At 40.4% G+C, this 21,595-nt stretch overlaps 1 protein-coding gene and 1 long non-coding RNA gene across 2 annotated transcripts in view; one reads left to right on the top strand and one right to left on the bottom strand.

Moving 5' to 3' along the window:
• The window catches only part of CELF4 (CUGBP Elav-like family member 4), an 817,890-nt gene that overhangs the window by 699,051 nt on the left and 97,244 nt on the right, over nucleotides 1-21,595 (bottom strand). The window lies entirely within an intron of this gene.
• Nucleotides 19,586-21,595, top strand: part of LOC121923143 — a 37,698-nt gene continuing 35,688 nt past the window's right edge. Inside the window, exon 1 of the long non-coding RNA XR_006102322.1 lies at nucleotides 19,586-19,790. This is a non-coding gene — a long non-coding RNA (uncharacterized LOC121923143). The remainder of the gene's footprint in view (nucleotides 19,791-21,595) is intronic.

Below are 21,595 nucleotides of genomic sequence, written 5' to 3'. Positions count from 1 at the left end.
AATAAAGTTTTGAAACAGGAAGTAGATTAGATGATATATATCCCTCTACATCAGTCTGACATATACTGGAGTCTACACATTTCAAAGACAACTTGTACAAAAAGGTGGCAAAACCAGAACTTTGTATTTTTACTTTCTGAGTCTACATCTCTCAGTATCCCAAGACATTTCAGATCTACCGGATGGAGATCTAGAAAATGAAACCCCAGAATTTACAATTCTGTGAAGTTGCAGGCAGAATTAGGAGCAGGGACATTTCATTGGGCACATAGGAAGATATATCCTGAATTGGACTGGATATTCTAGGATGCCATCTCATGTTGAGGGCCTTGGGACTTTTCTTTCTTCTGCCTCCTGGCTCAATTCAACCAGGAGAGAGAGAAAGCCATAAATCCAGTCTGGAAACAATGGCACTGCTTTTATTTTTATTTTTTAAAGATTTTATTCCACTTTTTGTATTGAGATCTCAGCAAAATAATAATAATAATAATAATAATAATAATAATAATAATAATAATGCAAATTACACAATCCCAAATTGAGATCAATGAACAATTTAAACCAGAGAAAAACCTGCTAGACAATGCAACAGATTAAAACAGCATTAAAAAGCTAAAAATGTACATGCTTGGATGTAAATCAGTCCTCTAAGGCTTTAATAAAAAGCCATGTCTTGATCTGTTGCAGAAGGGAAGCCAGTGTTCATGCCTCTCATATTTTAGAGCATTGAAGCCTGTTAAGGGGCTCTTTATAAGGTCTTTCTTTTTCCTCAGTAAACCTACCTCATAACCAAATTTCACTGCTTAGTGAGGCTACATTTGCTTGCTCTTCCTCCCTCAGCTTTCCAAGAAAAGCTCTGGAAGAGCTAAGATTTCCCCAAGAATCCTCCTATTTAAAGAGTGGACTGCATTCAAAGACAACTTCACCCATTCCGGCCTTAATCAAAATTCAAAACTGAATGTGGAGACTGTTCCTCAGGTGAAATATGCAAGGAAACAAAAACAATTTGCTATGACTAAAAGAAAGTTTCTACACCAGAACAGAAGAGGTGACTTGGCATAGAGGTCACCCCTAGAAAAATTCAGATTTCTTTGTTTTCTCCTCCCACTCCTGAAGCAGAGAAAAATATGCTCAAAAACAGAATGAAGACAACATCCAGAGAAGTCTTAGAAGCCAGAGACATACACAAAGGAGAACTTTTTCTCTCTCCATAGCCTACTGTTAATAATTATTAGCAATGACACAAAAATCAGATAGGGAAAAGATGTGGAAGTCATTGACATAATCATAGCATCCATATAGATATCTAGAATTCAGCTTCCCGGGAAAGAGAAACTGCAGCATGTAAAAAGAGATGAGCTCATGAAGTTGCCTCATCCTTCATTTTTCATCATCATGAACAAACGTTGCCCAAGACTAGATCTGTTTCAGTGACCAAAGCATACATGCACACACAGAGCTTGTCATTCAGACAATGTGTGATTGTGATTCCTAGCCTGGCTAAAAGGGGGAGGAAAAAAAACTTGTCTTCTTGCTAGAGCTTCAATAGCCATTTGTTCATTCCTAGGCACAATTCAAGTTGTCTGAAAAAATGTTACCACCCTACGTGAGCCCAGCCACAGTCAGATCTTCAGGGAAGGGCCCCTTCTCTCAGTTCCACAACTGTCATAGGTTGATCTGGTGAGGACACAAGGGTTTTCTGAATATCTGATCCCAGGCTGTGGAATTCTCCACTGGAGACTAAACTGGTGTCTTCTGTTCAACAGACAAAGGCCTTTTGTTTTTGAGTGAAGGAATAGTGCCACAGTTCTGCTTTGATCAGATCTCACCTTGAATACTGTGTCCAATTCTGGGCACCACTGTTCAAGAAGGATATAGATAAGCTGGAATGTGTCCAGAGGAGGGTGACAGTGAAAGGTCTGCAAACCACCAAACTTTATGGAGAGTGGCTTAGGGAATTGAAGATATTTAGTCTGGAGAAGTGAAGGTTAGGGGGTGATATAATAGCCATGTTTATATATCTGAAGAGATGTCATTATGAAGCAAGCTTGTTTTCTGCTACTCCGGAGAATAGGACACAGAAAAATGGATTCTAACTATAAGAAAAGAGATTCCACCTAAACATTAGGAAGAACTTCCTGAGGTTAAGAGCTATTTGACAGTGGAATGTGCTGCTGCAGAAAGCGGTGGAGTCTTCTCCTTTGGAGGTTTTTAAACAGAGGTTAGACAGCCATCTGTTGGCAGTGCTTTGATTATGTCTTCCCCAATTGCAGTGGGTTGGACTGGATAGCCCTTGTGGTCTCTCCTAACTGATTATATGATTTATTTATTAGACATGGTTTTGGCTACTAACTTGTTGTGCCGAAAGGTCTTTTAATGGCTCACGGGAGTGCAGTACTAGTTTTCTGATTCCTATCCTTTTAAAAATGTCTACATAGTGTTTTAAATTACTGAAGTTTTAATAGGACAGCTCACTTAATTATATTTTATTTTTATTATTGGATTTTTATCTGTTTTAGTGAGTTGCTCTGGTTTCTTATGTATATGTGTGTGAACACACATGCATACACACTTACTGGGCTCAAAGCCGCTTCAGTAGTCCTCTCGCTTTTATCCTTACAGCAATCCTGTGGTGTATGTGAGATGGAAACAGAGCAACTGGCCCCAGGCTGTCTAGTGAGTTTTGTGGCTGAAGTGGGTTGGGGAGGAAGATACTTTAATTTGGGTCTCTCCAATTTGAGACTGAGACTCTCACTGCACTGCACCACACTGGCTTGTTTTTTAAATGAATTTTGTTTTAATCTATGCTGTGGATTTACACTGGGGAAAAGCATTAATTAATTGAAATTTAATCTTGGCACTTTTACTAGTCTTATTACAGAGTACATGTGTTGATGGGTATGACTGAAAGATCTGTTTGAACTTTAGAACATAAAGTAAAGCCTTTCTAGATCAGGTCAAATAGTCATCTTATCTATTATACTGGTCACACAATGTCCAACCAGTTCAGCCAACCAATGGAGATCCACACAGGTACACGAGGATGGTATCCCCCTCACTTGTCTTATGGAGCATAATGCCTAACATCTAGCCATTGTGACAAATAGCCATCAATGGTAGACATATTTCCCATGACCTTTTAAAAATCTTCTTTTGAAGCTATACAGTTTGTAGTCAATACAGTGGACCCTTGTTATACGCTGGTGTTTGGTTCCAAGATCCCCCGTGTATAACAAAATCCATGTATGCTCAAATCCCATTAAATATAATGACATAGCAAAATGGTGTCCCTTATAAAAATGAAAAATCAAGGTTTAATATTTGAAATTTATACTTGTTTTGAACATTTTCAAACCATGTATGCTTGAATCTGTGTATAAAAAATCCGTGTAGGCCATGTGTGTGTGTGTGTGTGTGTGTGTGTGTGTGTATTGGTCATATACGTTCACCACGTGAATTTTCAAAGGGTCTACTCCAGGAGGAGGGCAACATATGATCCTACAGCAGGGTTTGGGCCTCATTTCTCATTGCCTTTGCCTAGAGCTGATGCAAGTTTCAAGCCACCAACGTAACAGGAAGATGCTCAGCTGTGAAGTTTGATTTCAAATTCCCCAGACTTTGTACAGAGTTCCCAGTGCCTCTGAACAAGTTTCTGCTTTGTGCCTGAATTCAAACTAGTAAGAGCTGCACCCAAGGGACTTAAGGGGAGCCTCAGGAGAAGCCAAAGGACACAAGTTGCCTACCCCTGAAATGCCCCCTTTCAAACATCTCTGTGTCCAAGGTCCTTGGAAGGTTATGCACTGCCTATCATTCCTCTACCTTGACTATTCTGGCTAGGGCTACTGGGAGCTGCATAACAACATTTGAAGGGCTCCAGGATTCCCGCTCTTGCTCTAAGGTGCTTTCTGACCCAAGATCCCTCTGATTGGAGACAACAGACATTGAGATGAGGACTTCCTCGCTAAAAGGAAGGTGCTCAGCTGTGAAGTTTGACTTCAAATTCCCCAAACTTTATACAGAGTTCATTCTTGAGGGATGGGGGAGGTGTGCCTATTAAGGTTTGGTTCAGCCTACTGTGGCAATATCTAGAGAGCAATCTGTCAGAGGTGTCTTCAAATGCTAGTATTTAGGCCAAGTCCCAAGCCAGGCAGGTCTTCTCCTGTTAAGGCAGCCCAAACCTAAATTGGTTTCCCCCATAGCTGTCTTTAAATCGGTGTCATGCTCCACTGATCGGCTGATCTAATGGAGAGGTCAGTTTGAAAAGCAGGAGGTAAGTAGGGAGAGAAGCCAAGATGGGTCATTTTTCATCTAATTGGCTGCCTTTCTCCAGGAAAAAAAAGGAAAGAGAATCCTTCTTGTGAGCACTTTTAAGAAGTTGAACAGATTTTCTTAACTTCTTTCTCCCTCTGGTTTCATTTCCAGACTTAGCAGGTCTTACCGGTGATTATTGAACTAAAGACAATCCTGGGATTACAAATAATTTGGTCCCTGACTCAGCAGGTTTCACCTCTAATTTCCCAAGCATCTGTCATCCAGGCCACAACCTATTCCCACCCCACATCCCACCAACTTTGCTGAAGCAGCATCTCCGCATTATTGGAAAAGAAAGAGAACAGAAGCAGTTGTGTGGCAGGGAGGGGAAAAAGTAACAGTGACAAGGTGAGATGTGAGGAGGAGAAGGGAGCTTTTAACAGTCTGTGGAATAAAGAAAAACAAAACAAGAGAACCTGAGGAAAGACATGGGCAGTTCTGCCAATGTTCCTGTGGGCATCTTCTTCTGCCAATACCATTCTATACAGAAAATAAAAGGATGTTATTCTACACACATTTTTTATAGAATGCAAAAATCTTGGGACTTTGTCAGACTATCCTCATTCTTGTCATGTTTGCATTAAAGAAAGAACGTCCATACATACCATTTTGGGAGCACTCCCTATTGCATGCCCCTCCATTGGCATGACCAGGCTGTTGCTGCCCCCGGCACTCTCTTCTGCTCTCATATTTAACCCCTCCCTATGCTCTTCCCAGCATGCCTTGCGTTTGTGTGGGGGGGAGGGTTTCTTAAAAAGTGCAATTGAGTCATTTTGCAAATACAGTTTAAAAAACAAAACAAACACATGAAAGTAAAACCAAAACCAAAACCAAAAAGGCTCTTCTGGAACTGGAAAGGGGAGAGGGGAAGGGAGAATTGAGGAGACACTGACACCATGTGGTGACACAATCCCGAAATTGCAACAGGATGATTTACAACATCTGATACGCAGTATGATTCGGAGCTTATTGATGGGTGTTCCCCATCAATGGCAAAGTATGGGCTAATAAGGATTCAAACACAAGACTGCGCAAGAGGGAGATGATGTCATGCAATAGGTATCAACAAAGTGTGATAAGGTCCTGAGATTTAGAAGAGATGAGTCTAACCTCCTGTGATGCAGGAATACAGAGTTAAAACAGTCCTGAAAGATGTCCATCCAACCTCTCATTAAAGACTTCCAAAGAAGGAGAGTCCACCACCCTCCAAAGCAGACTATTCCACTGCTGAGCAGCTCTTACGGTCAAGGCATTATTCCTAATGTGTAGATGCAATGTGTTCTGGCCACTGGAATGTAGTATATTTTTCTTGTAATTTGAAACCCAGTGTGATACACTGATGGGTATAAATCGTCCCTGGTTAAAGTAGGGATGGAGCACTATGGAGGATCTAAGGGCCAGTTTTATTCTATGGTATCTTCTGCACAGACTTCAAAAAATCAAAATCAGAATTGTCAAGAGATCAACTTCTGGTTGTTTTATTTTTTTGGAGGGGGGAGTTTGGGAGAGGGCACAGTATGCATGGGAAAACCTACTTAAAGGTTAAATGATGCTCCTGGGGTGCTCCAGGAGAAACAATCTATTGTTGTTGCCTTATCCATGCCCTGTGCTGCATGAAGGCAGTAGAAGAAATAACCAATAAAGCTGTGTCCACAGTCAGCTTCTACATTGGTGCCGCATGGGTCCTGTTCATCTCATATCACTTCATTTCTGTTACCCTAGCAGTCTCAAGGTTTAGGGCTGAGCCAGGTTGTCTAATAGAAAACTGCTGTCTTGCACATACATTCACACACATGCACATATATATGCATATACACATACATATATACACCAGAACATAAAGGACATGTGTATTTTTCCCCCCTGAAATTCAAATATCCTGAAGTGTGTTGGGGAGTCATCTGTGTGAAAATGTTCATTGTTTTATTTTCTTTTTTCCCCAGGAGAAAATAACATGTCCATGTGCTAAGAATCTGGAACATTTTGGGATGTTCAAATATAGGGATAATACAGTGCAGAAGTATTTGTTATCTCCTGCAGTGATATGTAAACAAATTCTTCAACCTTGCTTGTGAGAATGAAATAGTTTAATATTTACATGCCTAACACTCCTAGTTGCATACACACACACACAACTTTCCATTTTGTATACACAAGAGTTTTTAGCAGATGACGGACAAAGGTGTGACAGCTTTTTTAACTATGGAAAATGATGCACCCTTTTTAAAAAAAAAAAGACCCCTGAATTTTTGATTAAAAGAACAAACACTTCTAAATAAGCATTTTAATAGGATCTTAGCCCATTAAACAAGCTTTTAAAAGATGTCCTAGAGAGTGGGGATGAAATCTGTTGAATATGGAAGACTAATGAGCTTCGTTTCCCCCAAGGAACACATGCATCCCCTCTCAAGAGGCCCGCTTCCACGTCAAATTTCATTGATTTAACGGAGGCTATGATTTAAAATTGCTTTAGCTATACCAAGTACAGCTGTGTAGACATGCATAAATTGGCACACGCCAAATGTATCAATTTAGCTGATTTCCAAAGGAGCACTTATGAAGAAAGAGACCAATGTGCTAATCAAATCGAAAGGATGAATGGAATCTGTTGGCCCTACAGTGACTATGTGCATAAGAGGTGATCCAGGTGGTCACTGGATCAAGGTTAGGGATGTGAATCTTTATTTCATTCTCAGAAATAATTTCAGATGTTTCCTCCCCCACCTGAGTGAGCTCATCCCCCCTTTCTGATAGTTCAGTGTTCTTTTGTGAAAATTTCATGACAGGGTTTTGTTCTGTTCTGTGCAAAGTACAATGTTTTTATTAGTAAAAACAAATGAACCACAAGCCATTGTGTTTTGCTACAGGTTGGAGCTGAGATCGTACACTGAGGAGATGGAATGTAATTTTAGGCTTATGGAGTTATATGGAACTTGCACAACACTGACTTGTTAGTGAATTGTGACACTGTACAACTGAATGCACAATGAAACATGCATCCATATCTGTATGTGCAGTACGCAATGTACACCTGCACACAATAGAGATCTGCAATGGCACTACAGTACAACACTGTTTCCACAACCTTGAACTGAATACACTTATTTCACTTGAGCCTAAAATGTCCAACTTGTGCATACATAAGACACTACTAGGATTCCAGCCACAGTATGTGTATGAGTGTGGAGAAGTGGTTTTGGGGGGGAGGTGGGGTGTGAGAGGAATGGTATTTTATGCAAAAGAAAACTTCACAAAAATCACAAAAATATGAAAAGTCCTCAGTGAGAGCGTTTTAGTGGGCCCTGATACCCTTTCTTGGTCAAGATGAGACTATCCTTTCTCATTCAGCAACTTTCAAATAGTAAGAATGGTTCAGTAGTAGAATGGATTACCCCAAAGGGTGGTAGTCTTTTCTTTGATGGAGGTTTTTGAACAGATAGGAGCAGGTAGCTCTAATAGTAACCCATTCTGGAGTCAGTGGTGTGACACTGGCCTATCCATGCTGGTTCTACAGTCCCTAGCCTCAATAGCTTTCCACTCTCAACCTGCCCTCTAGTCCTCCTTTAAAATCCCTTTTTGGAGTTAGGTCCTGGGCTTCCAGGTCACCCAGAAGGCAAAGTGATTTTGTAGCACCTTAGTGTGGACTAGTTAGTTTAAAAGGCCTATTCCCCCCCCCCCCCCCGCTATATTTTTATTTTATTTAAAGGGCCTATTTTATCTGATAAGTATGATCACCCCTTGATTTGGGGGTGAAAAAAAACCAGTCAGAGACAGGGTTAATGGATTAACATCCAAGGAAATAAGCCTACAGAAGCTCATGCTACCCGATTCCTTTTTCCAGTTAGTCTGAAAGGTGCTAAAAGATCCCTTTGCATATAGATTAACAACCAGTACAATTTGGTTTGTTATATGATACAAAATATATGATGCGTTAATCAGTTCCAATGCTTAGTTCCAAAGAGAGAATAGAATTCAAGCTAGGTATAATCAGATTTCCTTTCCTTCAGTCACTCCATATCATCAAGACACATTCATTCCCCACCAACTCTCTCAACTCCAAACCCTGCCTGAATCTCCTGAAGCCTCCCCAAGATGTGAAGCCTTGAAGCCAAGTCTGCCTCTTTCACAAGTGGCTTCCATTCTACTAGACTGAACTTTAAAGAAACTCGATCCATTCGGAGAGGAGGGATATTAACAACAACAACAACAACAACAACAACAACAATAATAATTTATCTATTGTCTATGGTGCTGAACCTCACGCCAAAATTGGTTCAGCATGCCTTTCAAGTTGATACCTCTATTTAAATTGACCCCAAAATCTGGAGCAAATCCATTAGCCCTCTGTCCTCACAGTAACTAGTCAATCCTGGAAATAGGTAACATGGAAGATCATGGGACTGGACTGGACTGACTGGACTGGGAAGAGTGTTTCCCTCCACTTCAATTACCATCATGCAGAGTCAGTTGTCAAATGTGAAAAAAGTGCCACTGATTCTGCCTCTGTCTCAATCTTAACCACTTAGACACAGTCGTAAAGCAAATCCGCTGAGGTCCCTCTTGCTTTGCTCAATACATTCTTCACAGGTCAGTAATCTGCATTTAAAGGGCGCAGCTTGTCCCAGTGTCCAGCATGACAGTTTTTTCCCCCAATTAGCTTTCATTTGCTTCCAACAGAGTACACATGGCTGCTCGCAGAAACTCGATGCTTTTCAAAATGTCTCCTTTAACCAGCTTAATGAAAAATGACAGATGATGAATTCATAAGTGAAGGCACGCATGTGAGAAAGCAAGAGGTCCCTCCAAACCTGGAGTAGGGGGAGAGAACCAGTTTTTGTAACTAGATTAGGAAAATCAGGGAACACCGTGGATACACCTTCATTTATTTGCACACTTTTTTTTGGGGGGGGGGGGTTAAATTAATGAGTTTTGTGTTGTCAATCTCTCATCACATGCTCTGAATTTGGAGGATCATCATGTGGAAACCCAGTGAGACAGGAATATCTGCACAAGAGTTTGCAGCCCTGGAAAGGCTGAGTTTCTATGTGCTACTAAGCCAAATATTTATAATTTGGATTTCTGCCCTTCAATATGTGCACTTCAGTGGGACAAAAGTGTTCAGGAAAGAGAAGAGGTATGAACAGAGATAATGGTTTTGTGCAAGAGTATAGTCAGCACTGTGTTATTGACATGATGTTCATAACTGCAGCTTATACATGCGTCTGTCCCTTTTTGAATGGCCCTGGTGCTCCATCCAAAAATCTGCTACCACAAGGCAAAGGTAAAGGCACATTCATTCTGAACAAATCTTGCAGAGAAGAAATGACGGGTTCACTTTGTTGTTGTCGTTGTCATTGTCGTTGTTGTGTGCCTTCAAGTTGTTTCTGACATATGACAACCCTAAAGCAAATCTGTCATGGGGTTTTCTTGGCAAGTTTCTTCAGCTGAGAGAGTGTTACTTGCCCAGGGTCACTCAGTGAGTTTATATGGCCAAACCAGGATTTGAAATCTGGTCTCCAGAGTCATAGTCCAATGCTCAAATTAATGCACACACTTGAGTGTTGCTGTAAGTCAGAAATGACTTAAAGGGACACAACAACAACAACAACAACAACAATGACATATTCAAATTAAAATCATGTTGAATCTGTATTTTCAGAAGAAGTTTGAGACCTTTAATAACTGTTTGTGGAGCTTGGAAATAATGTAGTTACTCATAATAAAGGGTTTTTTTTGGTAACAAGGACATGAAAAGTTATGTTTCAGATGTTTTATAAAAAGTGGGGATAAGTTATTTTATTGATCTGACAAAACAATTTCCTAGCATTTTAAAAGTGTACTTTAAAGGTGTTTTAGTGGTATATTGAGTGGATTTTTCAGGTTCTGTATAATTCCATCATCAATCTTTTATCAAGATGAAAAATGTTATCCATTATTTTACTCTACCCCCTGCCCATCCCTGTTTTGAACATTGGAAAGAAGGAAACAGATTCATATTATTATTATTATTATTATTATTATTATTATTATTATTATTATTTTGCAAATCCTATTTCTCATATGTATCACCAAAGTCCTTTCTCTTCCCTTTCCTATCTTTCTTTTAACCTCCTCTCCTTACTTCCATCCCTCTTTTGTTAGTTTACTGCTTCCCATGTGGGTCCCAATTAAAGTTCCAGGGCTAAGACTTTCGACATTCAGTTTCTAGGGCTACATTCTTGTGTGTCTGGTGCAGAATCCAGCAGGACCATCTGTATGAAAACACGATCACTAAGTTGTCCTAAACAGCTCTTACTTTAAATTCTTTTAATATTGCGATTAACTCAGCTATCATATTCTAATCATAAACAAAAGTAATTGTTTTGGATCTTGTGACCAAAACGCTGAAGTCCTTTAATCCTGAAGGCCTAACAAAAAGCAAGTCATTGTTTTGTAAAAATCAAGAGAACTAGCCTTTGTATAATGGATCAGCTGGGAAATGTGAACATTTGTTAGCTCTTTAGCAACTGCCTCTCATTTAATAGATTAATAACTTAACAAATAACTTAATTCTGGAATTGTGTTAATACTAAAATTCCAAATTAAGTCAATCACTTTGGTTAGTGATGTGAGCCTTTTATCCGTAACCATTTTAATTTTTTTCTAAAGTGCCTTGGAAATTCAGAGTGGTGGGAGTGATGAACTAGGACTTTGGGAGACGAGGGTTTCAACCCCTCATCAGCCATAGAAACCCACTGGGAGACCTTGGGCATCTCACACACTCTGAGCCTTAGAGGAAGGCAATGGCAAACCTCCTCTGGATAAAGCCGTAGGCTTCAAACCATTGTAAGTCAGAGTCACAGAACAACAATGGCTTGGGCCCAGGATTCCTGAAGGACCGCCTCTCCCCGTACATTCCGCCTCGCACCCTCAGAACATCTGGGCAGCAACTCCTGAAGGTGCCTGGGGCTAGGTTGGCTACTACAACCAGAAGATCCTTTTCCATAGCTGCCCCAGCCCTTTGGAATACGCTGCCCACTGAGCTCCGCTCATCCTCCACCCTGGCCCAATTTAGGAAGGGTCTCAAAACCTTCCTATTTAATCATGCATTCCCCGACTAGACATCCTATGGGCCTCCCTCCTCTCTCGTGGCCGTGAGGTTGGGCTAAGGGTTTTTTTATTGTTTTATTGTTTTATTGTTTTATGGATTGTTGTTGCTGCACATGTGTTTTTAAATTGTATACTGTTGCACTTCGGTGCATATTGTAAGCCGCCCTGATCACTCGGAAGGGCGGGGTATAAATAAAAATTTTATTATTATTATTATTAACAACAACACAACAAGAAACTGCCTTGAGTACCAAGACTTGGAAAGTGGTGGCATGACAACGTCATCCATGGTAACAAAGGACAGGAATAACAGCACCACCAATATTATTATTATTAATAATAATAATAATAATAATAATAATAATGATAATTTGTTTTATTTATATACCGCTATTCCAAAGATCATAGCGGTGAACAGCAAGTAAGCTAATTAGCAAGTGAGCTAATTTGCCCCCAACAGTCTGGGACCTGGGTACTCATTTTAGCGACCTCAGAAGGATGCAAGCCTGAGTCGAGCTTGGGCCCTTTTGCTGGTCTTGAACTCGCAACTTTGTGGTTTTGAATGAATGGCTGCAGTACAGGCATTTAACCACTGCGCCACCAGGGCTCCTTTGAATTTAATTGAATTGCCTCTTCAAATTAGAAAATTTCCCCCTTAGCTGATAATTTAACTTGGTATTATGTAGTTAGTTTCTGTCTCTATGTATAAAAACTATTGAAATGAAGCTGTTCAGTAGTAACAATTTTCCTGTGACTTAGAAGACCTGGCATTATTCTCCTCAGTCTCCAAGAACTAGCATAAAGCATCATTAACTACTAGCAGTGTGGCATGAATTAAAAAGTGGAGTGATAATCCAACACATTTCTCATTGATACTGTAACAGCTCTCGCTCAAATTACTAACAGTGGTACCAAGTCAACACTCTTGAAATACAATAGTCAAGCATTTATTTTTCATTGCCACCTAGTCACCTTCAACTTATGCCAACCCTATGAAGGTAAGATCTCCAAGTCACCCTGTTAACAACAGCCTTGTTCAGGCCTTGTAAACTCAGGCCAACCATGACTTCCTTCATTGAGTCTATTCACTTGGAATGTGATCTTTCTCTTTTCCTACTGCTGTCTGCCTTTCCAAGCATTATTGACTTTTCTAATGAGTCATGTCTTCTAATGATATGTCCAAAGTACAACAGTCTCATTTTAGTCATTTTGGCTTCTAGAGAGTTCAAGCTTCATGGGTTCTAAGACTTGTCTTTTGGGCAGTGAATAGTAGATACCAGCACCTCATTTCCAGTTGTTCTAATGATTCTCTTCTTTTCAGTCTAAATGGATGGACTCAATTAGGAAGGTCACAAATATGAACTTGCAGGATGTGAGCAGATCAGTGGAGGACAAGGGGGCTTGGAGCTGTTTCATCCACAAGGTTGCCATGGGTTGGGCTCAACATGAGGACAGTTAACAACAACTGAACCCCATTGTGCTGAAAACTCCCACACCACTCATCCAAACATTTGGAGATGGAGGTGGTCCATTATGGTGGCCTCCAGCACTGGATTTTTAACACACTTTCTTCTCTCTCATATCCCACCTTTGGCTCTAATCAAGTGATTTTATTTGTATTTAATAAAACTCAACAATGGAGATACTTATGAATCAACACATGAAGGCAGACGAAAGAGAGACAGATTTTCTAGGAGAGTGAAGTTATTAATCTGGCTCTGAGCCTGCTGCCAGATTTAATATATTAAGCGAAATTGCTGCCCCTTGCTCCCATTGCCTTCTGCAAAGACAACAACACACATACACCCTATTAGTTTCCATTTTTGTACATTCTAGATAAGGAACAGATTAAATAATGGATGAGACTCCCATTAGCTCATTTTTTGTGCTTATTTCAAGCAACCTCTTCTCTCTCTGTATGTTTTTTTTTAAAAATCAAATGACTCCAGCACTGAATATTTTTGCAATGATTTGAATAGTGTCCCCCTCCCTCCCCTTTCCTCCTTGGTACTCATTAAATTTGCATTTACACATCTGACAATACTTAATGTCCAATCACATTAGAGGAAGCCGCTTTTGTCTCAACAGGAGAGCAACACTTCTCTTCTTAAAGAAGTGCAAGAAAGATCACAGAAAGCCTTCAGACCTTGATCTAACTGCCCAACAATGCCTTGCAGAAAGAGATTTCCGAGGACTTCACTGGCCTTCAGATTGGGAGAAGGGAGGGGGAATGCGCTTAGAGGACAATGAACACCCTTGTTTAATTTTAAATGAAAGAATGGGGTCACAATATAGTTATGAGCCATGCCATTTCACACATTACACAAAGGCAGATCTTAGTTTTAGCTCACAGAATGGCTCCAGCGAATCACAGCTCCTCACTGCACACGTTGATCTACATGTAATGTGTCCCATTAGCAAAGTGGCTCTCAGATGCTCCTAAGGGTATTGTGCAGGCTCAGGGCATGACCAATAAACAGGGATGTGTGAGAAATCGCTTCTCTCAAAATGTATGGGCAAAAAAATGTATTTGCTCATTTCTGCACCACCCAAACTAGACACAGAACTGGATGGGCTTGTAATTGATACATTTCAAGGCTTCCATTGCATTCTGTGAAAGGGGGGGGGAGAGTTATTCAACAACATGCATGCATCTGAACAACCCTCAAAAACTCTACATACCAAGCACGTTTCTACAACGTGAGTTTGTAAATGTGTATTTCCCCTATTTCTAAAATAATAGAGATAATGAAGGAGACATTGATTACTACAAAACCAATGCAGTCTCTTAATTAAACCACCCTTTAAAAAAGTTGGTTATTGTATTTTATGTTATTTTATTTATGTTATTTCTCCCAGTACAAGATTCAAGGCAGCTAAGCTATTAGGGAATATACATCCATCAGTGTGTCCAGAAGATACATCCACCAATGAGTCTGGAAGATGCACAAAAACATGTCTACATGTTTTCATTGTAAAAAATCCACACAGAACAGAGATGTATAGTATGGGTTGGCCTCAGAGACATGAAAAATAAGGGAGCTAAAAGAAATGGGCTTGACAGATATGCTCATCCTTCCCAGTAAGTCCTGTCTTGTAGGGGGTAGAATAGAGTTTGGGGCTGTGGATGAGGCAGAAGGAGGCAGAGAGGACTAGATTTGTAAGCTCAAATATGTGCCCAGAATGGTAGCATCATTGGGAATGTACCATCTCATGACAAGTGGAAGGGTCAGTTGATGAAATGCTCCTCTTTGTTGAGATCTGCCTTCCTCTTCAAAAGCCCTAACCTATCTTATATTCACATCTTCTCTCTTGTATAGGCAATGAAAAATCTTTCTTTTTTTAGCTTGGCAGAGTATCCAAACCTGGAAACACCTCCTCTCCTAGGAACTGGGGTTCCTAGATGTCCCATTTTCTTGCCTTATAATAAGAACACATAGGGCACTCCAAATTCTCCATTTCTTGATTTGTTGGGAGTAGTTGGCTGCCAGGTTCCCAACATAATAATATTTCCCCTAAGGTTCACCATAATTCAGAAAAAAACTTGAAGACACAAAGCAACACCACAATTTGCTTTCAACTTATTTTATTTAAAAACTAGAAATCTACCTCCTCGTAGCAAATTTTTGTTTGGAAGAAGAGTAGCTGGTTATGATTTAAGCTACACTTTTAACATGTTAAGCAGTAGTTTTCCATTGCTGAAATCCCACCTCTAGGAAAGTTTCGCTGACATTCAGCCAAAATTTTCCTTTGCTTAATTTCCTTATATGACACCTACTAAATTTCCCTTTGTACCTTCCTAAGCACTTCATCTCTCTCTCTTTGGAGTTTACACCTCTGCAGATATATGGAGATGAATATCCTCACTCCCTCAGCCATCGTTTGGCCAAGCTATACATGTTTGGTTTTTTAACTCTCTCATCATAACTCATTCGTTCGCGTCCCTTCATCATTTTTGTTGCTCTTGTCTAAACTCCTTTCCATTCACAACCAGTATTCTGGATGCTATGACAGAGAGCTATTCACACATACACCACAAAACGTCCACCGATTCAAACTAGGGCACATAAGGTTTGTAGATGTTAAGTGCCACCATTTTTATTCTTGTTTCATAGAGTGCTTCACACTTCACTGTGTACAGAAAAGCTCCCAATTTCTTCATTTTTACTCTCATTGCCTCATTGTCTCACCATCTTCTTTTAAAGGGGAATAATATGCACAAAGTTAAAATTGGCTTAAATATTCTGAGTACCATGTTTCAGAGATTTTTTTTTTCCTTAAAGGAAAATTTAACTATGACGTTTCATCCAAGGATACATGGAAATGGAAGACAGGGACCAGAATTCATGCATTTCGATAACAAAGAATTCTGAAATATCGATTCACACCTTTCACAAAATCATAGAATCTTAGAGCTGGAAGGGTCCAAAAGGGTCCAACTCCCTGCCATGCAGAAATACACAACTAAACCCTTCTCAAAGATGTCAATCCAACTTGTGTTTAAAGACTTCCAAATATGAGGAATCCACCACCCTTCAAGGGAATCCATTCCACTGTTGAATAGCTCTTACAGCAAATAAGGTCTTCTTAATGCTTAGGTAGAATCTCTGCTACAGCTCTTGGTTTCACATGTTAGGAAGATGGTTATGAGATTGAGTGTCTTTCCTCTGGTGCTTCCTCAGATATAGAGAGCCAGCATGGTGTAGTTGTTTAAGTATTGGATTAGGACTCTAGACTAGAATTCAGATACCTGTTCAGCCACAGATACCCACTGGATGATCTTGGACAAGTCACACACTCTCAGTATCAAAAGAAGGCAATGGCAACTTCACTTTTGAACAAAGTGTGCTAAGGAAGCCCTATAATAAATCTGCCTTAGTGTCACTATAAGTTGGAAATGAGGTCACCAATGCTGCCACAGAGAGAGGTGGAGTCTCTTTCTTTGCAGGTTTTTAAACAGAGGTTGGATGACCATCTGTCAAAAATTCTTTGATTCTGTATTCTTGCAAAAGAGGAAGACCTCATGACAGGTGGACAGATTCAATAAAAAAGCCACAGCCTAGAGTCTGCAAGGTGATGACCAGAGTTCATAGAAATCTCACATTCATAGGTCCATCCTTAGTCAAAGCTGAGTTGATGGCAAATGACAACAATCCTAGACATTTTCACCTGCTGCCACACTTTTTTTTTTATTTCTGAAGTGCCAGGTGAAGTCCAGCTTCCTCTCCAATGTTTGTAAAGACATTTGATACACTAACTGGATTTAGACTGCTGTTTCATCTGTTACTTTCATGCTGATTGAATTTGTATTTCTACTGGTGTTTGGGACAATGTTTTATTGTTTCCCACAAGTGCTGCAAGCCATCTCGAAGCCTCTTACAGCAAGAGATGGGATATAAATTCCAGAAGTGCATATGTAAAAATGGCATCTGTATGTGATCTGGCGAATGTTTGAACCCCCATTTCTTTTAAGAACAATCTGTGATTTAATACAAGCATTTTATAGTTAGAATCATCCACACTCACTCCTTGCGCACCTTCTTTCTTCTCCCCCCCTTTCTTTAGCAGAGAACTGAAAGACAATATTTCACAGACTTTACAGTGTTCAAACAACAACTGTGCCTGATTACAGTGAAGTACATCACTCACTTTAGAACCAAATTTACCCACACAAACCTGGTATTCTCACACTGTTTATTACAGGGAGTTATTGCTTTCAGACTGCTGACTCAGGAGCTGGAGCGTTAGGAAAGAGTTCTATATGTAAAACTGGAAAATCCTCAGCCTGACAAGAAAGTCCTGCCTCCTTTTTACCTGCTACACACACACACACACACACACACACACACACACACACACACAGACAGAAGAAAGAAACAAAAACTAGGTCTTTTAAAAGGTTCTATTTTTGGCTCATATAACATGTTGAGGTGAGTCATTTCTAGCCTAGTTCAAAGGGTGTAAATTGATTTGCATCTGTTGAATTTTCCACAGAGAGGGGGGGGGATGCATTTTAAGTTAAATATTATGGTAAATATGATCCCCTCTCTCTCCTGTGCTCCCTCTCTCTGTCTTGGATGCATACAACCTCATAAGAAATTCAGTACTGAAATCTGTCCCATGGACTGAATGAAAAATACTTTCACTAAAAAAATGCACCTGGCCTTCTAAATTTCAACAGCTGCATAAGACATCCAGAAATGCAGCATCTGACTTTAGCTGTAGACCTTCGATATATTCTGTGTAAATGTTTGTCTTATAGGGCCGAACAGACAGGCCAAAACAAAGCTGATTCGGGTCACTTTGGAGGTATGCTGTTTAAATGCTGCATGCGTCCCAAGAGGCCAGAAGCCGTGCCAAAGCCACGCTCCAGTCCGAAGGACTAGTTTATTATTATTAAACTTTATTTATATAGCGCTGTAGATTTACACAGATTTACTACTAGAGGGTAGCTTTGGTGCAGCTTCTGGCCTCTTAAAATGTGTATGTCATTTAAACAGCATACCCCCAAAGTGAGCCAAAGCAGCTTTATTTTGGCCTGTCTGTTTGGGCTCATAATTACCCAAAAGAGACATCAGGTTTTGTTGTCCTGATGTTGCAGAAACAATTATTCATTCTTCTGTTGATTAGCTCAAATCACAAAGAAACTTTCCCAATAAATGCATAAAGATTTTTTCTGCTTGAGGAGATCAAGCATGGTGGTTTGGCATGAGCCCTCAAAAACGTGTTCTAGGGCTAAAGCCAGTTCAGTGTAATACTTAAAGGAGGGCCAAAAACGTATCCTCTACTTCTTCCTGAGCAGTGTTTCCCAACCTTTGGTCCTCTGTTTGTTTTGGATTTGAGTCCCAGAAGACATTAAAACTAGCTTGGGGGGCACATGTGTTAGTGTTGTTGTTGCTGTTGTTGTTGTTGTTGTTGTGTTCCTTCAAGTCATTTGCAACTTATCTCCCCCCCCCCCATATGAACCAGTCACAGGATTATCTTGGGCTGAGAGTGTGTGACTTGCCTAAAGTCATCCAGTGGATTTCCATGTCAGAGTGCAGAACTGAACCCTGATCTTAGAGTTGAAGTTCAATATTCAAACCACTACACCATGGTGGCTCTCAGTCCACATGTGCCTTACATTCATATAGCCATCTCTAAAGATCTGAAGTCATGTAGAAAATGGATAGAATGAGCTAGTTTGCTGCTGTGCCAGATACTAGAACATGATCCAATGGATTCAAATTACAACAAAGGAAATTTCACCTAAACATTAGGAAGAAACTCCAAACTGTAAGAGCTGTTCGAGAGTCCAATATGGCTTGGCAGGCAGTGGATTCTTCTTCTTTGGAGGTATTTAAAGGGAAGTTGGATGGCCATCTCTCAACAATGCCTTAGGTGTATATTCCCACATGGAAGGGGGTCAGACTTGATGACCCTTGGGTTCCTTCCAGCTCTTTAATTCCATAATTCTATTGGCTGTTTCTTCTACAGCTCATTTTGCACCAAGCCGTTCCTGTCACAGCAGATCTCATTATGCCTGCAGGCTCAACGAGATGGAAAGGCATGTTTAAATTTAAAAACAACACATTGACCCTCAGAGTGTATGATGTTAACATTTATAATAACTGGGGAGGGTGGTGGTGGTAAAGGAGAAGGGGAGCTGTGCAGGAGCCTAGAATGTGTGATATGTGGAGTGTGGGCCTGGGAAGAGGAAGGTGGGACCTAGAAAGGGGAGGGAGAGAAGACAAAAGAACATTGTAAATGCTAACCCTCCCAATGCATTCTTTCCCTCCCATCTACTTGTGCCCAATGAAAGCTCAGTTCCTGCCAAAGCCAAATTTCACAAAAGAAAGGATGCCTTTAACACAATTTTTAAATACATAAATAAAGCAACATGGATAGATGGGTGGAGAGATAGATGGGGGAGAGAGAGAGAGAGAGAGAGAGAGAATGGTTGCATTTCTAGGAAGGAAGGAAACATGTTTATTTACAAGGGGAGAAAGTATTCAGCCATGTGTGAGTAAACAAAGAGCCTGAAGGGAAAGGGGGATTAACACAGCTACTCTGCATCATGCGTCCATCCACGTGGAGCTCATCACTCTCCCCGCATACGACCCCCCCCTTGTGCGCTTCCGCACCATGTCATCTGTAATCACAGAAATCCACATCATTCTCTTACTTTCTCCGGCATGTTGAAAGGGTTTAGGCAGCGCATTTTACAACTACGTTGACATTTCATCACAAGAATAAATTCCGGGAGGCAATGGAATTTAGCGGGGAGATTAAAACACATACACATAGTCGGCAACTTCTTGGAGGAAACGCCTCTGCACAGACCTGTAGGCATATTCGCATTAAAAAAAAAACTTTAAGGGGGAAAAGAAGAAGAAGAAACATCATGAATTGTAAGTAGGAAATGTATCCACATGCTTCAACTCAGACTTATATTTTTCAAATGTACCCATAATGTCAGTCCCCAGGTAGTAGGATCCTTTGGAGAGGTAGGCTGGTATATTCTTTATAGCAAGGGCACAATTGTCAGGAGCAGAAGGGACATCTTTGCTCCGGTATGGCCCTTGGGGGGGAATATAACCCCCCAAACCAAAACATTATTAAAAAATGCACCCTAAGCCACCCTGCCCTAATTTGTAGATGGGTACTTTGTAGATGGCTTAGTGGTTAAGATGCCAGTTCTGATGATCAAACAATTGGAAGGTTGGCACTTCAAGGCCTGAGTGCTGCATGATGGAATGAGTTCCTATCATTAGTCCCAGCTTCTGCCAACCTAGCAGTTTGAAACCATGCAAATGCAAGTAGATAGATAGGCACCACTTCTCAATAGGAAAGTTACAGTGTTCGGTGCAGTCATGCTGGCCACATAACCACCAGAGCATTTCTCAGACAGCACTGGCTCTTTGGCTTAGAAATGGAGATGAGCACTGCCCCTTACAGTCAATTACAAATAGACATTCATTTCAAGGGACTACCTTTACCTTTATGTTGAGAGGGAACAATTGTGCCACGTGTGTGTGTGTGTGTGTGTGTGCTTTCTCCAACAAGAAAGGCCCCTTTTTGTTAGAGAGGGAAAAAAGGACTCTGCTAGGTCAAAAAAAAGGATATGTCAGGCACCAAATATTGACCTCCATACTCTCTAAGGGTTATTGGGGGCATTTTGGCTAACAAATTTTAAAAAAATATTCTGGGGGCTAGGTGCTTTGGAGCTCTCCAAATGCATGTAGCCTGCAGTCTCATGATTTCTGCCTCTAGATTTCTTTACTGTTAATTTCCATCAGGTTGCCTTTGATTCATATCATCTATCTGCTGCATGTGGTCCTTGGGAGTGCCACATGCTTCTTTCACACTCACAACTGCTGACAACTAGGGGTGCAGATTGTCAACTAGCATGTAAGGATAAGCAGTTCCCACAGGTTTCTCCCCTGTGTGGGGGGAAATGAATATTTCACACAACTTTATTTGGGGAAATATGTCTGGCCAAATATACGTGTAAAATTGTATCTGGAAAGTGTGTGTGTGTGTGTGTGTGTGTGTATAAACATTTCCAGAAATGCATACTTTTTACAATAATTGTGGGATTTTTGTACAAAATGCACATTTTTGGCACAAAAAAGGCATTTCTCTGAGGTGTTTTCTCAACATCCCCCCATTTTTGTGAATGAACACATTTTGTACAAAGAAACCTCAGATGCATTTCTGCCCCAGATTATTTTCTGAAATGTTTTGCATGTCTGGATACCAATTAAAAACTGCATAAAAGTTTTTACATCTGACTAAAATTCTCAATTGTTAGGAAACCCATTATTTTTCTGAATGGAAACAAAAAGCAATGCATATTATTTCCATCCACACATGTGAGATCCCCAAAGCCTGACTCTCCCACACTGTCCCCCCCCCCCAAAATATTTTTTTTAAAATCCCCAAATAAGTCTGGGGTATGTTTTTCTTTAAACATATACCTTTTCCAGCCATTCTCTACCATTAAACTGCAGAAAACATACAAAATGGCCCTCTGAAAGTCTAAGCATACCCACCTCTGCTCTAAAGCAAAGATAAGCAATTGGTGGCCCAAATCTTGTTGGACCTTAATTCTTTACATCCATGGCTATTGGCATACTGTGCAAACATTTATTCTACGCTTTTCAGGCTGTGTGATCTGAGGGAGACACACACACACACACACACACACACACAC

The sequence above is a fragment of the Sceloporus undulatus genome, chromosome 2 (genome assembly GCF_019175285.1).
Source record: "Sceloporus undulatus isolate JIND9_A2432 ecotype Alabama chromosome 2, SceUnd_v1.1, whole genome shotgun sequence".
Lineage (NCBI taxonomy): Eukaryota > Metazoa > Chordata > Lepidosauria > Squamata > Phrynosomatidae > Sceloporus > Sceloporus undulatus.
This window is presented reverse-complemented; position numbering and strand designations above follow the sequence as displayed.